The sequence below is a fragment of the Neovison vison genome, chromosome 9, assembly GCF_020171115.1.
Source record: "Neovison vison isolate M4711 chromosome 9, ASM_NN_V1, whole genome shotgun sequence".
NCBI lineage: Eukaryota > Metazoa > Chordata > Mammalia > Carnivora > Mustelidae > Neogale > Neogale vison.
The window spans coordinates 75,055,543-75,073,158 of NC_058099.1; positions in this window are offsets into that span (position 1 = coordinate 75,055,543).

A 17,616-nucleotide genomic window follows, 5' to 3' on the forward strand; every position below is an offset into this window, starting at 1 on the left:
GACCCTGAGATCATGACCTGAGCTGAAGGCAGAGGCTTAACCCACTGAGCCACCCAGGCGCCCCAAGCATCTGACTCTTGATCTCAGCTCAGTTCTTGATCTCAGGATCATGAGTCTGGACCCCCTCATTGTGCTCCACACTAGACATGGAGCCAACTTAAAAATAAAAAAATTAAAAATGAGCTTTATAAAAAGTGAGCTAAAAACCTTACACCTTCTGAGCTCCGTGCTGCTTTAACAGTGAAATGTAAACCACAGGGTAATGAAATGAGCACAGTCCTGAAGGAGAAAGACCTGACAAGGCTGGGTCCACTCTTCTCCAGCCGCGCCTCCCTTTGTGCTCAGGGGACAGTATTTGAGGTTGTGTTGACTTTATGAACTGTATCCCCCAAAGAGGAGACTTGCCCAGGTTCTAGAGCCTGAATTCTGCATCACACGCCTCCCCACAACTCATGCGGTGATCTTTCCTACCCTCCGAGCGTTGCCCTGGACCAGGCCCCCGTTCAGCTGTCCCACTCTGTAGTTCCCAAGTGTTTAAAAAAGAGACACCCACTAATCCCATTATTCATATTAACATTAATCCTATTGGCATTGTGGATTCTCCTGAAGAGTAGAAGCTTCTAAAGGGTAGTTTTCTGTGTGGGAGCTGTGATTAGGAGTGCTGGGTGCAGCTGGAGAGATCAGAGAGATGTTTCCAGTGAGTATATCCTCCTCAGTTTATTTACTTACTTTTTTCCTCCTACATTTAGAGAGGTGAGGGGAATGTTTCCCATTGGGAAAGGTATAGGTTTTGGAGTTAGCCAGACCTGGTAAGAATCCTGGCTATGACACTAATTAGCAATCATCCTGTACAAGTCACAAGTTTCTCTGAACCTCAGCTTTCCTCCTCTGTGAGATGCAAATAATAAAACTTCATCTCCCTAGAGGGTTGGATGAAGCAACTCATGTCTCACCTGTACTTCTGCAGGTCACACTGTCTGGCATATACCAGGTGTTCTACAACAAATATTAATTTCCTTCCCCTTTTCTGGAATTTGCCCCCTTTTCCCATCAGCTATTTGATGAGCTAACTTCAAATGTGGACATTGTGCTTTCTTTCACATTAGCACCTCCGAACAAAACCTGTTTCCAGCCTAGTGTTAGAGTGTGTTTAAGGATTGGCATCAATTAACCCAAGGCTCCTTCCCAAGTATTGGTTTTAACAAAAGGCATCACCGTTTTTCTGGTCGAAAAAACCATCTTGGATGTCAGTTCAATCCGGTTGGCATTTGCGGACTCTGTGATGGTGCTGGGCACTGTGCTGGAGACTCGGGAGGCAGAAATGCCTTGAAGACACTGTAATGAATGAATCTCGTATTCCGGGATTACATCAAGCATCCCTATTCCTTTTCTCATTGAATGAATCACAGCTGGTGTCCTCAGGACAGCCTCTGGAGAAATGTAAAGTTTTTCAAAAATCTGTCACCATAAAAGAAAAGAAAATCCTGTACTGGGTTGTCGGTTGGCAAGTGATGGGAGCAGGTGGGGAGCCAACTCACTTTTTATTCCCATCAACGAACTAGGTCTCTAGCCCTGTTTAGGAAGAATAAAATATATCATGTGCAGCTCAACAAAATTTATTAGCATGGAAGTTTCCACCCTTTTTCCTCACTTCCTTTTGCAGAACCAAGGAGAGGAGATGGGAAGGTGGAGGCAACAACATGCATCATATTTAAGGGAGAAAAGCCAATGACAGAAGAGAAGGAAGGAAGGTGTGTTACGTGGATTGCTTGCAAAAGGATTGTCTTCTCTGTGTTATCTTCTAAGGCAAATATCTCCAAATTTAACATCTCTTTACATAGAACTGTATTTTGAGGGACTTTAAGAAATATAACTGAACACATGCTGAGGTTTGCCAGTTTATGGTAAATCAAAAGCATGAGAACCCAGGAAAAAACCAATAATAGGGTTAAGAAGTAACACCATACTGGGGGCGTGGGTGGCTCAGTGGGTAAAGCCTCTACCTTCGGCTCAGGTCCTGGTCTCAGGGTCCTGGGATCAAGCCCCGAATGGGACTCTCTGCTCAGCAAGGAGTCTGCTTCCCTCTCTTTCTCTCTCTGCCTGCCTCTCCGCCTACTTGTGATCTCTGTCTGTCAAATAAATAAGTAAAATCTTTAAAAAAAAATAAAATAAAGGAAGGAACAACTGTACTTCCTAACATCCATGGTATGGAGCACAGAGAAACACTTTATTTCTCATTTGTTTGAGATGGGGCTGATACAAACCAACCTCTGAAGCAAGCAAGAAAAAAAAAAAAAAGGTGGGGAAATGGCTGCTGCCCATCATATCTGGGTGCATCCCAGAGAGTTTGCCTCTGACACTGCCCTTGAATATGACTTTTCAATACCAAGACCCAGAGCCCCTGCTTGCCTTGTATTAGGGAGAAATATGGAAGCAGTGTCTTGTGATCAGCAGCTTTCTCTGCCCTGTACTCTCAGGGACTTCTGCCTTAGATTTAGAGTCGAGAAGATTCTGGGGAGTACATCTAATTTGCTGAAATTCTTCCATGGCCTCAGTAGGCCCTTTTCTTCCTTCTGCTCTTCAACAGAAGTCCTCTGAGAATTTCACTGAAGCTGGAGCCCTCACAGGGGGATTTTGACCAAAATGAACTAGCTGATTCAGATGCACCAAGGGAGCTGACCTTCTAAGAAAGCACAATGGTTGGACGCAGAAACCACCCTACACACCAAAGTATCCCATGATGTACTTTGAGTATTTTCAGAATTTTTTTTTAAGATTTTATTTATTTATTTGACAGAGAGAGATCACAAGTAGGGGGAGAGGCAGGCAGAGAGAGAGAGAGGGAAGCAGGCTCCCTGCTGAGCAGAGAGCCCGATGCGGGGCTCGATCCCAGGACCCTGAGATCATGACCTGAGCCGAAGGCAGCGGCTTAACCCACTGAGCCACCCAGGCGCCCCTATTTTCAGAATTTTTAACTGCGACTTTTTCTAATAATTTTCTTGACTTTCACTCAAAAAACTGCATCAAAAATCGTCTTTCCTTGCTTCTTTTTTGGGGGGAAAAAAAGCCCAAGGACATAAACTATAACAAGATCATAGACTATAGACCAAAACAAGAGGGTTTGGTTTTTTGGCCTCTATAGACAGAGCAGGCATTAAGTCTTGTGTTGTCCCCATGATGTAGGGCTAGGCTATGGCAAGTTCATGGCTCTGCACTTACAATGATGGTCAGCAAAACACATTTTTCTTCTCCCTGTTTTTGATATTTTTCACAATTGAAAAATTGGTGTTATTTCAATTCTTGCTTTTTAGGTGTCATATTCTCCCTTACACAGGCCTGGTCATCTGTTCACAATGCTATGAACTGAATGTTGTGTCCCCATAAAATTCATAAGTTGAAATCTAACCCCCAAGGTAATATTAGGAGGTGTGGCCTTTGGGAGATGATTAGGTTATGAGGTGAAGCCTCCAAAAGTGAGATTAGTGCCCTTAAAAAAGAGGCCTCAGTGAGCTCCCTAGCCTCTTCCACTATGTAAGGACACAGTGAGTAGACACGAACCACGAAGAGATCCTCACCAAACCTGGAATCTGCTGGTGCTTTTATCATGGACTTCCAGCCTCCAGAACTATAAGAAATAGTCTTATTTCTTATTTCCAGTCTGGGGCACCTGGGTGGCTCAATGGGCTAAGCCTCTGCCTTCGGCTCAGGTCATGAGCGCAGCATCCTGCTCCTCTCCCCGCTCTCTGCCTGCCTCTCTGCCGACTTGTGGTCTCTCTCTCTGTCAAATAAAATCTTTAAAAAGAAGAAAGAAAGAAGGAAAGAAAGAAAGAAAGAAAGAAAGAAAGAAAGAAAGAAAGAAAGAAGAAAGAAAGAAATCACCCAGTCTTTGCTATTCTGTTAGAACAGCCCAAATGAACTAAGATGGAATATACATTATTGTCCCACAGATGACACTGATATGACACAAGCAAAGCACAAAGCATAGGACAGCCCCAGACCATAGAGCAGAGACCACCCACCATGGTCCCCATCAGCAGGGAAAGCTCCAGATTTCAAGTCCCTAAGACACTGTGCTGTTGCCAAAAACATCACTGGGTAGGGATACAGACCCCTGGGGCCATTGAAGAGACCTGCCTTCCCCATTCTCAATGGAGGGATTCTATTGTCCTGGCTGATGCTGTAGTGATGTTATTTTATTGAATGTTTACAACATCTGACAATCAGCAAAACTGACTTTACAGTCAAGACACAAGGGTGTTTGAGGGAGGACTAGTGCTCTAAGAGGCTAATCATCAGTGAATGTTTTTTGTCTTCTGGTGATTTTCTATGTAACTTCATATCTGTAGAGACTTGAATAGAAAAGACAATAGATGGAGGATGCCTTTAATCTAGAAAAGTGATTGATTGATTGATTGATTGATAGGCAGGCATTAAGAGGCCATAAAATGTCTTAATGCCCTCCAACTCCAGAAGCCACTGCCAACATTATAAAGTACTCCCCTCGGTGCGAAGTGTGTCTATTGCCTCGACTGGAATGTCGTAACAGTGCTGTTTATCATTAGGGTGGCTTACAATGAACAGAAACATGTTTCCAAGTAAGTCTTCCTCTTGCACAATTTTTAAAAATTAATTTTGGGAATTCAGTGCCAGGTAAACAACTCGTCTCAAACATGTTTTTCATCCTTTAAAACTATTTCACAATTCTACATTTTTCTAATGTTCTCTCTCAGAGGCAGGCATGGCAGTGGGGACATCTTCAAAAGGAGAAACATAACCAATTTTCCCATTTGTTTTTCCTGGACTTTCATGTCTGTCGTCCAAGATAGTAGCCCTACTGCGTTCTTCCTTCCCTCCTCCCCATTCTGTCTCCTCTCCTCTTCAAGATGACCCTCTGGCCTCAACATACTGGCCTCTTCTCCCAAACAACGGGAGACCATCAGCACATTCTGCTCAGGCTCGTGTTTGCACTCCTGTTATTCCACAGGCCATTGTGACACGGCAAAAATAGCCACACTGAGACCTCGGGAAACAATCCCGTCTTTGTCACACCTTCCAGCTCAGTTCATCTCTGCAGAGTCTAGGAGACATACATACATCGATTCTGTACATACATACATACATCGATTCTGTAAGGTTTCTAAAGTCCTTCCACCTTCTCAAATAGAAAACTAGGTCTTGTCCTAAATTTAAAAAAAAAAAAAAAAGGAAAACCCAAAGAAACTCAAGATCCATTTCTGTTAGAAACAGACACCTCGTGAGATTTAAGTGGAAGCTAGACTTGGGTGAATCAGTGCTGTTACCCTAACTTTTTACACAGCACAGTTAGAACCATAAGCACTTGGAGCCTCAGATCAGCTGTCAGATGAGCCAAAGACCCAAATCTACACCAGGGCTTTGTGGTTCCTCAGCAGTGAGCATTTACACAAACTCATGTGTGCACGTGTGTGTGCACACACGTACACAAGATGAAGGCTTACGGTTTCCAGATTTTTTAATGTATCCTACTTTGCCCTAAGAAATCTACAGTTCTCTTTGAATGACTATTTCATAGTCACTGATTGCTAATAAATGAATCCCTTCTCTTCATTCCTAGACAGGAATTCTAGTTCAATTATAGTAAGTGCTAGGATGCTTATACACATATATGACAAACACATGCATCTAGATAATATTTAGAGCAAGACCAAATATTTATGTAATCAATAATTGCCTGCCTGTGGCAAACAACCTATTTTTCCATGACTGGAACTAACAGAGCAAATTTGTCTTTCTGACTTTTGCTGACCCACTACACAGAGGATTTCTTTTTCCTGAGCAAGGGCTTCATCCATGACCTTGCTCTTGAAGATAAAGTAGTTTGCAGACAGCTCAAGACAGAAGCAACCCCTCGTCCCCTACATGCCTGTGCAAACCCCTCCTCCTAGGTCACTAGGAGCTTCCCTGTCGGCCTCTTCCTCAGCAGAGTCACCTGTCAGTGGGTTCATGGCCTGAGAAGACGAAGCAAGGCTGAAGAATTGCATGGTTATCACGGTTGTGCCCCAGGCCAGGGCAACTAAGCATATCTGGGTATTGCAAAACAAATATAACGAGCAGCCCTTTGAGTCAGCAGCAGTGCGCTCGGCCCAGGCCTGGCTGAGGGCCACTCACGCGGGGCTGATCCCAACGTCCCAGGGCTGGCCAGCTGTCAGTTACAGCAGCGGTTTGATCCACTGGGCCTGGGACAGGGGCCTCGTCTTTTTCTCCCACCATTGCCTGATCCTTCTCATGGTGTGTTCCGGCCTCCCCAGAAATGGGAAAAGGCCAGGAGAGGACCTGAAACCTCTGGTCCCGCTGCGTCCTCCTCCCCTCCCTTAGCTTCCTCTTGCCTGTCTTCCTCTCTGCTGTATCTGTGTTTTTGTCCCACAGGCATGACTGTAATTACCAGCAAAATGAGATTCATGGATCTCTAGTTTATATGAAAATAATGAGCACAGGTCAGAAAGCATCTGATGTGTTATCTCAATTTTCCACCAACTGTTAAGCTAAATGCCTGCCTGGGGCAGGTTACAAGGCTACTTATTTCATGAATATGCATGTTTCCAGAATGAGACTGAATGATTTCTTCAGGTTCAGACGAAGAGAAAGTGGCAGAGCCGAGTCACAAACCCAAATCTGATTCCAAAGCCTGTGTCTCTTTTATTAAACCATGTTCTACTTTTTTTCCTTTACTTCTTCAATAAGGTGAAATTCATGTTACCATAAAACTCACCATTTTAAGATGTAGAATTCAGTGGCATTTAGCATATGCCCGCACAGTGAGGCAACCACCACATCTGTCAAGTTGCAAAACGTTTTCATCACCCCAAACCACCAGCAGCAACCACCGGTCTGTTTTCCGTCTTGCTGGGTTACTTCTGTTGGATGTTTTGTACAAATAGCAACAGGCCATACATGGCTTCTTCTATATGGCTTCTTCCACTTGGCATCATTCTTCGAGGGTCACCTGTGTCATAGAATGTATCAGTACTTCCTTTATAGGATTCCTATATGTGATGGAAATATTCTACTGTGTGTCGAGGCCACAACCTGTTCATCCAATCTTCCACTGATAGTCATAGATGCTTGGACTGTCTCCACCTTTTGGCTACTGTGAATAATGCTGTTGGGGACATGTGCATACATGGTTGTGTTTGAGTCTCTGTTTTCAATGCTTTGGGTGTAGAATCACTGGGTTGTATGGTAAATCTATGTTTAACTTTCTGGGGAACCACCAAACTGTTTTCCACAGTGGCTGAACCATTTTACATTCCCATCAGCAATGAATGGGGGTTTCCAGTTTCTCCACATCCTCTCCAACAACTGTTATTTTCTTGTCTTTCTTTTTTTGTTGTTGTTATAGTTATCCTAGTGGCTGGGAAGTGGTATCTATGTGCATTTCCCTAGTGACTACCAATGTCGAGCATTTTTTTGTGGGCTTATTGGAGATAGATAGATATATCTAGATACAGATATCTATATCTAGATACATATAGATAGGTAGATAGATACATATATCTAGATATAGATATATGTCTATACATATATATTATATATTATGTCTATACATATATATTATATATTATATATGCACCTTTTAAAAAAGATTTTATTTATTTATTTGACACAGAGAGAGAGAGAGAGGGAACACAAGAGAGGGAGTTGGAGAGAGAAGCAGATTCTCCACTGAGCAGGGAGCCCGATGTCAGGCTTGATCCCAGGACCCTGGGGTGATGACCTGAGGCAAAGATGGATGCTTAATGACTGAGCCACCCAGGCTCCCCTTACATATGCCTTCTCTGAAGAAGTCTACTCAAGTCCTTTGCCTCTTTTAATTGGATTATTTGTTCTTCTTTTCATTGAGTTGATTGAGTTGTAGGAGTTCTTCATATTCTGAATACTAGGCCTTATCAAATGTACAATTTGGAAATATTTTCTCCCATTCTCTAGTCTGTCTTTTCACTTTCTTCATAATTCCTTTGATGTACAAGTTTTTAATTTTGAACAAGTCTGATTACCCATTTTTTCTTTTGTTGCTCGTGCTTTTGGTGTCATTGTACTTCTTTTTTACCCAAGGTACCTAAATTACCACCAGACGCTGAGTAGGAAGTCAATAGATATTTGTCATATATTTTCCTATATCTATTGGGTTGAAGAGAATGATAACTGACTTCCCATCCCACTCAAACATTCTAGAGTTCCAGGGCTGTTTGCAATCATATTTCAGATATATCATAATTTCCCAAAACCAACAGATTGTGTCTCATTGCACTCTTAGAAAAGTCATGAAAATATGTATTAGTTTTGGTATAAGTCTTTTATACATGTTTACATGTTTACACAATATGTGTTTTAGTGGCATATATGTTTTTTACATGTTTTACATGGTATACATGTTTTCCTTTCTAGGAAAGAAGTGGCAAGTTGCTGGTCCCTTGCTTAGGAATCTTCCATGTTTTTTTGTTGTTCTTGGCTGCTCAACAGTCCTGACCTTTCAGTACACTTTTCTCAGGCATAAATCATGAGGGGGAAGGAGGAACCTGAACATTTAATTGTGTTGTAATTGCTCTTGGACCGCTATGCCACCTCTAGCTTGTTATTCCCAAGGAAATGATACCATTTCAATCTTTCTGTGGTGATTTATGGCTATGCTTTGCAGGAAAGCAATTTACGTGGCTAATAAATCCAAGATGAATTTCCCAGGCACATGATGGAGAGGACTGTCAGCATTTGCTTTGTCCTTTGCTATTCTCCATCCTCAAGAGGATGGCATGGACTACTATCACGGCCGAGAACAAGCTCTCGCCTCCATGGCACTACTACCTCCTATCTTCACCAGCCCCTAATCAAAGCTTCACAAGAGTTTCTAGCACAATTCTTATGCTAGTCATGGTGAAAAAGTCAGGGGTTTCTAATCTAATGTCCAGTTTGGAATGCTCACATTCATATGGGCTAGTTCTTTAAAAAGTGATTTTTCAGGGCACCTGGGTGGCTCAGTGGGTTAAAGCCTCTGCCTTCGGCTCAGGTCATGATCTCAGGGTCCTGGGATCAAGCCCCGCTTTGGACTTGCTGCTGAGGAGGGAGCCTGACTCCTCCTCTCTCTCTGCCTGCCTCTCTGCCTGCTTGTGATCTTTGTCTGTGAAATAAATAAATAAAAATCTTTTTTTAAAAAGTGATTTTTCAATTATTTACGTGAACTAACTCAAATAATACACAGATCCATCTTCAAGGCAGGGTGACATACACATTGTATAACTGCCAGCCTTTTTGCAAATAATGAAGAAAAAAACTAGTCAGTCGAATCTGGAGAAAATATACAAAGTAGTTGTAATATAAAACATTATACTTGAGATATGCAAAGCCAGATAGAGAGAAAGATTTCACAAAATCCTTATTATTAGTTCTTCAGGAAGTACAGTCCTTCATATAAATACTGAATGTATTCTTAAACCTATACTAATCACATTTAAATGACAGCAGAGGGATTTCTAATCTAAGAAAACATATGAAAACTTAAAACATACCAGCAAAAAAGAAAAGGAAAAGGAAAAGAAAAGAAAAAACGTTTTGTACCTATGTTTCCTCATCTATAAAATGGGGTTAATGCTAATACCTACTGCAGTCTTATTGAAGGCATTAAATTAAGCGAATGTCTATAACACATTTTTAAAAATGACTAGCACGTAACAAGTACTTCATAGATTTTGGCTATTTTGTTTTAAGATATATTTATTTAATTTTTTAAAAAAATATTTTATTTATTTATTTGACAGAGAGAGAGATCACAAGTAGACAGAGAGGCAGGCAGAGAGAGAGGGAGAAGCAGGCTCCCCGCTGAGCAGAGAGCCCAATGTGGGGCTTGATCCCAGGATCCTGAGACCATGATCTGAGCTGAAGGCAGAGGTTTAACCCACTGAGCCACCCAGGCACCAGAGATTCATTTATTTATTTTAGAGAGAAAGACAGCATGAATGGGGAGAGGTAGAGGGGCAGAGGAAGAGAGAGGCAAAGAAACAGACTCTCCAATGAAAATGGAACCCAATGAAGGGTTCAATGCGGGGCTCAATATGAGGCTCATGTGCAGCTCAGTCCCAAGACCCGAAATCATGACGAGAGCCAAAACCAAAAACTGAAGGCTTAACTGACTGAGCCACCCAGGCACCCCACATTTTGGCTACTATTTTTAATCCTTTATCTTAACAAAAATAATAGAGTAGAAAAAATGGAGACAAAGGGGGCCCTTTTGAACTGCAGCTTGTTTTTCTTCAGCATCCATGTTTTTGTTGGGTGTTTTTGTTTCTTCTCTAAACAGGTTTCATTCATGCGTATGTGTGTGTCTGTGCACTAGTTCATGTGTGCAAGCACGCCACAATTATGGGAGTGAATAACATGATTCTTACAACTACGTCTGATCGAAGTAACCAAATACCGGAGATACTAGAATTTATAGCTAATTCAATCAGCAACAACGAGGAAAACAGTTTCCTTAAAATCAGTCACATGTGTTAAGTGTTTCCTAACACTTCACCGTTGTCTCTAGCCTGGCATTTACCACAGGAAGTTGACTCACCTGTTGTGTCTTTCTCCTGTCCGTCCTTGCTCTACCCAGATGCCGAAAGAAAACCCGTCTTATACTTCCTGATTTCTCAAACCCACACAACTACACAAAATGGCTGAATGAACAAGTGAAATAAGAAAGAACTACTCCTGAAATACACCACTGTTACTAATACATTAGAACTGTGAGCCATATTCATTGGAGAAATCCCTTCATGCCTGGTAAGTACTTTCTCCTAGCTTCCCACAGAATCAGATTCCCAAGTTACCGAATTAGAAATGGGATAGCAGTGAAGTATTGGAAAAATTACTTCTTTGTAGTGGAATAAGAGAGTCAGAACGAGCTTTAAAAGTCATCTAAACTAGCCAGCTCAATTTACAAGAGGAGAAAATAAGGCCAGAGAAGTAAGTTCTTTGCTTAAGGGCATATAGGTAGTTGGCCTCAGAACTGGAAGCAGGAACCTCTACTATCACCACACACTGGGTGGCTCAGTGGGTTGAGCCACTGCCTTCGGCTCGGGTCATGGTCTCGGGGTCCTGGGATCGAGTCCCCCATCGGTCTCTCTGCTCAGCAGGGGGCCTGCTTCCCTTCCTCTCTGTCTGCCTGCTTCTCTGCCTACTTGTGATCTCTGTCTGTCAAATAAATAAATAAAATCTTTAAAAAAATAAAAATAACTGAGTATCTTCAATGCATTATGGGCTCTGATACACTTCCTTTATTTTTATATCTGGCTTTCCCATGACACAATCCCAATGTTTTTTCTCATCTGTAAAACTCCTCAAAGAACCAACTTGGCAAATTACATTTACCAACTTGGCATTTGCACTGTGCATTCAACTAAAAAAAAATTGAATGGTAACTCACAATTGGGACAACATACTGGCCAATTATACTTTAAAAAAAAAAAGCAGAAATAATCAAATCTGCTTCCATTTTAATGAAGGAATTGGAGCTGCAAAAATCCAGGCATCCTTGTGAATTTAATGAGGTCAAAAAGAGAAATGATAGCAACAAGAAAAATCTGAGTCTTCTGGTGCTCGCTTCGGCAGCACATATACAAAAATCTGAGTCTTCTGGAAGTGTCTGGCGTACTATCAGTCAGAGGGAAGACTTGGCCCTTGGAGGTAGAGGGGTCCGAATTAACTACTGAAAAGACAGGATACCCAGATAACCTTGAACTCCAGATAAAAGATAATTTTTTACTCCTAAATACTGCCTAGAATATATTTATGCCTAAAAACTATTCATTATTTATCTGTAACTAAAACTTAACTACATACCATGCATTTTATCTGGCAATGTCCTTTGAAGGGAAATTGGCACTTCACACAGTTGGGCTATGGTCCTGTATTAATTCACTGTGCCTGGAGACATGTTACTTTACAGAGAGAGTTCCATGCAACAAACATATCGTTTCAGAAGGGAAAACCCCAGAAGAGTTAGGGAAAAATAGGATACCTGCTTGTCAACCCTATCAGCGCTCCCATCCCAAGCAGCCAATGGAATAAGAGATGAATCCTCCCATCCTTCCTCCTTTCCATTGCGGAAGCTTAGCTACATAGAACATGTGCATTGCTCAGTGCCACAGACAAAGACCTGAATGAACTACAAATGAAATCTCATTTTTAACTGGGATGGAACATCTTTATTTAAATCAACCCTTGAAATAAACACACATACACAAATACACAAACCCAAAGGCACACAAACAGAATCCCACCCACCCTTACTGCAAAAGGTCACTCTTAAATTAAAACTATATTGCTTTTCCATCACAGTTTTTTGAAACTCGGATTTATACATGCAATTAAGGCACAGATATGTATGTATATCTTAATCACAGCCTGGCACAAAAGACCCCAAGTATTTTTAACTGTTTTCAATGACAGAAATCTGCATTCCCTCCTCACAGCTCACTTCCACGGAGCATTCTAGCACCACCTGCTTCTGTTTAAGCAGAGTTGCCCAAATTCCCCCCGCCCCCCACGGAACTGAGTTCAATTTAATTATAGCCTTTGTTTTAAGCCTCACTACTTGGTGATTAAGACAACAGCAAAAACCAAAAGAACAACAACAACAGCAAAGCTGGTATAAAGGTTTGTTTCAAATAATTTGAGAGCTATCTTCATATGGACTTTGTCCCTATTATACTTCCAACTGTGAAGACTCTCCAGGGAAAATACCCCTGTTATGACTCCTTAGAACTAAGTTAATACTGTGCCTTCCCTTTGGAAACTTGAAAGGATTCTCAAAGGTCTCCAGATACTTTGTCAGAGTCTGGCTCTTCTAGATGATTTATGAATTACATGAGAACCATCTAAAATCCCATGGCAAAGACAGAGGACATGCCCGTATGTGTGCAGCTGGTTAATGCTCATGGATTATTCATGAAGCACCACCATTCCAAATTGGTCCAAAGGAAACAACAGGACAAAGGACTCAGCAACCAGCTTGACTTGCTGGAAATCTGATCAAATGAAGTTAGTGTAGTCATCAGAACTAAGGCCCTCAACGGATCTGATTTCTGATGCATTTCAGCTGAATCTGAGCAGCAAATAAGAAGCAGCTGCTATTGCTAATGCTGATGGTAGCAACTCAGGGAGATTCATTTCTTCCAGATCTACAGGTCTTGGGTAGTAAAGACCACTCAATGACATGCCCTCAAAAATTCATGGATTTGAGCTTGACCACAGGGCCCTTAATGGGTAACCAGCTCAATTTTTAGAAGAGACAAAGACTGGGAATAATGCAGTATATGCACATCTGAGGATGAGTCCCAACAGAACCTTGAGGGTCTTCGTCAAGGGAAATGGCAAAGCTGACTACCAAAGACAGTACATGGCTTCTGGGTCATTGCCTTATTTCAAATCCAAGCTGGGTTTTAGTGTTTTCTTTTTGTAAAATGGAGCTGAGATACACAGAAAGGGTGATGGCCTTTGTCAGAGGAAGGTGTGGGTGTGGCACAGACCCCTGAGGCCCTAAGGAATGCAGAGGTTTGGATCAGTGCTTGAAGAGCAACCCTCAAACTGGGGTCCAGTGTGGAAGGAGCCACTGAATGCTAACAGAGATGGTAATGGTCTGCCTTCTCCTGGCTAGGAACTGGGGAGTTGTCTTGAAAGGCAGGAGAGTGAATAAGACAAGATCAAGAGAGAAAGAAGGAGATCCCCATGGCAAGTTGGGAAGTAGTGCAAAATCACAACGATATATTTGTCACTAAGATGTTACTGGCATGTGGGTGGAACTCCATCTATGACAGATGTACTCCAAGATGGTGGCAAACCTGCCTTGCCCAAAATCATGCCCCTTCCTGGGCAGCCCAGATACATTTCTGGTCCATTCTAGCCCAAGTTGGGGCCACTCTGAAGGGGTACTCTAGCTTCCAGAGCTCCCACGATCTCACCTGAGACTGCCACATGCCTGCACTCTATCCATTCCTGATGGCTTCTCCTCCCTTTTGGCATTCCCCTTCTCAAGAACACTCCTTAATAAATACCCCAGAGCCAAATTCCCTCCCAGAATCTGCCTCCTGACCTGTGACATTATCCACATCTGGGACTTCCTTGACAACTTTCTATGGTAAACTGGCTAAGATTCCAGCTAAACCATTGGATTATGCTTGAACAATTCATTTCTCATGCCTGAAAAGTAATCCATAGGAAACTTAGATCATCAATTTGTTGAGGCATTTGACTCGAGAATGTGTGTTTCTTGGATACAAGAATTAATAACATTAGGGCAAACTGTTATCAAATAAAAAGAAGCAGCATAGAAAACCAGAATGGATACGTTTGTTAAGAGCGGAAGCTCGGCTGGTCCTTTTCTGCTTTTTGTTCTTTTTCAGTCATATGACTCATAGTGGCCATGGAGACTTGACTAATGGTTAATCTTTCTCAGACTTTTAAAATTAAAAGCCAGGATGAGGAATACTGTTCAAATACTGTTTGCCACAAATCACCCTTTATCTCCCCTCGGAAAGGTCAGAGAAGGAGGAACTTATATTCTAAGAAAAGGGCAGAAGCTTCTCCCACTTTGCCCCCCACCCTTGTACTCTTTTGGAAATATAAACCTGAGTTCTAACATCGGGGCCACCCTGAGTACTCAGAAACTCAGCCCCTCATTTACTTGACTCCCTCATAGCAAATTCCAGGTGGACCCTTCTCCATGGCTGACCACCGGCACAGTCACAGAAGACGTAAAGCTCCACCTCTGAGCTTGAACCTGCTCTCACCTCTTAACTGTTGGCTAACACTTAGGCACAGGAGCCTGATCGTGAAGCGATGGGGACTCCTGGAGACCATCAGCAGGCAAGCCAAGCATCCCTGAAATAAGAACACATTTAGAAACTGAGAGTCTCCCTGTGTTCTAACACTGAACTTCGCATCAGCAGAAAACCGAGAGGCTAGGAGGGACCAAAACTTGGCACATTCGAGCATCTCTGGGCTGAGCCTGGTTACCACCTGTCACTTCTGCAAAGCAGCTCTCAAGACATGCTGTACTTCCGAGTTTTGTTTTAGCGACCATGTTTCCTAGATGGCTTTTCAACCAAGGTGGTCTCAGCCAGCACTCACAGAAGGACCACAGTCTCCCTGAGACGACACCACACCACGTGTGCACACATCACAGCTCTCACTGCCAGGAGGGAGGGGGGGTGGAGGAAGACCATGAAAGAAGGTGATGGAACCCGGAAGGCAGATCAGGAAATGCTAGATTGAATTTCTTTTCTGCTCCAGCTGGAATGATGCTGTCCCCTAAACATCTAAGAGGGAGGCGCAGTGAAACAAAGGGCAGTGGGGCCAGAATGGTAGTCTTCTGACTACCAGGAAGGACGCTGAGAAATAAGAAGGGCTTTGGCACAGAGGCTCTCATGTCCAGTGCCAAGTCTGGGGGTCATCTCTGCTTCCCCACTTTCAGATATGTAAGGATTACTAAGAGTATTTGTTTAAAAAGCTGCTCATGAATCCTGCTCCTAGAGTTTCTGATCTGATGAGTATGGAATGAGATCCAGGATCATCTAGTTTATTGGTATAATTATTTTCAAAACAAGCACTAGGTGACTCAGAAGCATGGACCACAATTTGAGAAACAAAGCTCAGATCTACAGAGAGATGTTTCCCTTAGTACTTTTGACATAAGCTTCCCTGTCAGCAAGCCAGACTGGATTACTTACATATAGGGCTATCATCAGCTCTGGAGAAGTCAGCAGAATTAGAACAAACACAGTTATTCTAAAGGGAGCAGAACGGGAAGTAACGGTTAATAAGCTGTAACTACACGTTAGAAACTGTGCTTGCAGATCTGCCTACTATCAGTTTATTTCATTTCATAAGAAACATAAGTAAAGAAGCACCTCAGTTTATAAATGGAGAAATTGAGGCTTGGAGCAGTTAATCTGCCCCAAATCACCAAGCTAAGAGAGCAAGGATTTAAGCCCAAGTATATCTGGCTCGGAAAGTAAACTTGCCTGAGCCTAAGAATCTTCATGGCATTTGTTCAAAATCTGATTCTCAGGGCACTCCTCTGGAGAGTCTGATTTCACATCTCTGCAGTAGAACCCCGGAATCTGTATTTGTGGCATTTACCCCTAAAAGGTTCTTTCTGTGGGAATTAGGAAAAGACTGTTGCTGCCCCCTCCTAGTGTGACATGTGTGTGGCTCCCTTCCAGTGGAAGTAGGCGGCTCAAAAGAGCCATGTTCTCGCCCTTTGCCTTCAGGGCAAAAGTGTTGCTTTTGAAAACACCTAAGATTTCTTTCAAAACTAGTCTTGAAAAATAAATGTGTATTGCTCCTCAGATGTTTTCTTTCTCTACATTGTTTCTTTTCTTAGAGAAAAACACTGGATGGGGATGAAGGGATTTCTAAAGCCATGTAATAACATTTGAGGGTGGGCAACATTTTTTGCGAGACTCCCAGTAATAAAAAACAGCAAGTGGTTGAAGAAATAGCCACAGAATTAGAACAGCCTCTGCGCTCCATACAGAGATTAATTAACTTGCTTGGAGGATCAGATTTCCACACAGTTCTCTAGCTGTTCACAAACTAGAATGCATCTGAATCACGTGGGGTGGGGTGTCCAGGCTCCACCCACTAGAGATTCCAGGGTTAGTGGGTTTGTGGTGGGGCTCAAGAATCTACATTTTTTTGAAAGAACACCTGGAGATATTCTCATGTAAATGCCTACAAACCGCAATTCAAAAAATTGACAACATATCGAGACCATTTTCAGTTACTTTTAGACATAGAGGGTAGATGAGTGGATGGATGGATGGGTGGGTGGATGGATGGATGGTGGATGGGTGGGTGCATGGATGGGTGGATGGGGGGTAGATGGATGGGTTGATAGGTGGTTGGATAGATGGGTGGATGGGTGGATGGATGGATGGATGGGTGGATGGGTGGGTGGATGGGTGGATGGGTGGATGGGTGGTGGGTGGATGGGTGGATGGGTGGGTGGATGGATGGGTGGATGGGTGGGTGGATGGATGGGTGGATGGGTGGATGAGTGAATGGGTGGGTGGATGGGTGGGTGGATGGGTGTGGATGGATGGATAGGTGGATGGATGGATGGGTGGATGGGTGGATGGATGGGTGGATGGGTGGATGGATGGATGGATGGATGGGTGGATGGGTGGATGGATGGGTGGATGGGTGGATGGATGGGTGGATGGGTGGGTGGATGGATGGATGGGTGGATGGGTGGATGGATGGGTATATGGGTGGGGGGTGGATGGATGGGTGGATGGGTGGATGGATGGGTGGATGGGTGGATGGGTGGATGGGGGGGTGGGTGGATGGATGGATGGATGGAAGGGTGGATGGGTGGGTGGATGGATGGGTATATGGGTGGGGTGTGGATGGATGGATGGGTGGATGGGTGGATGGATGGGTGGATGGGTGGATGGATGGATGGATGGGTGGATGGGCGGATGGGGGGGTGGATGGATGGATGGGTGGATGGACGGATGGGTGGATGGGTGGATGGATGGGTGGATGGGTGGATGGATGGATGGATGGGTGGATGGGTGGATGGGGGGGTGGATGGATGGA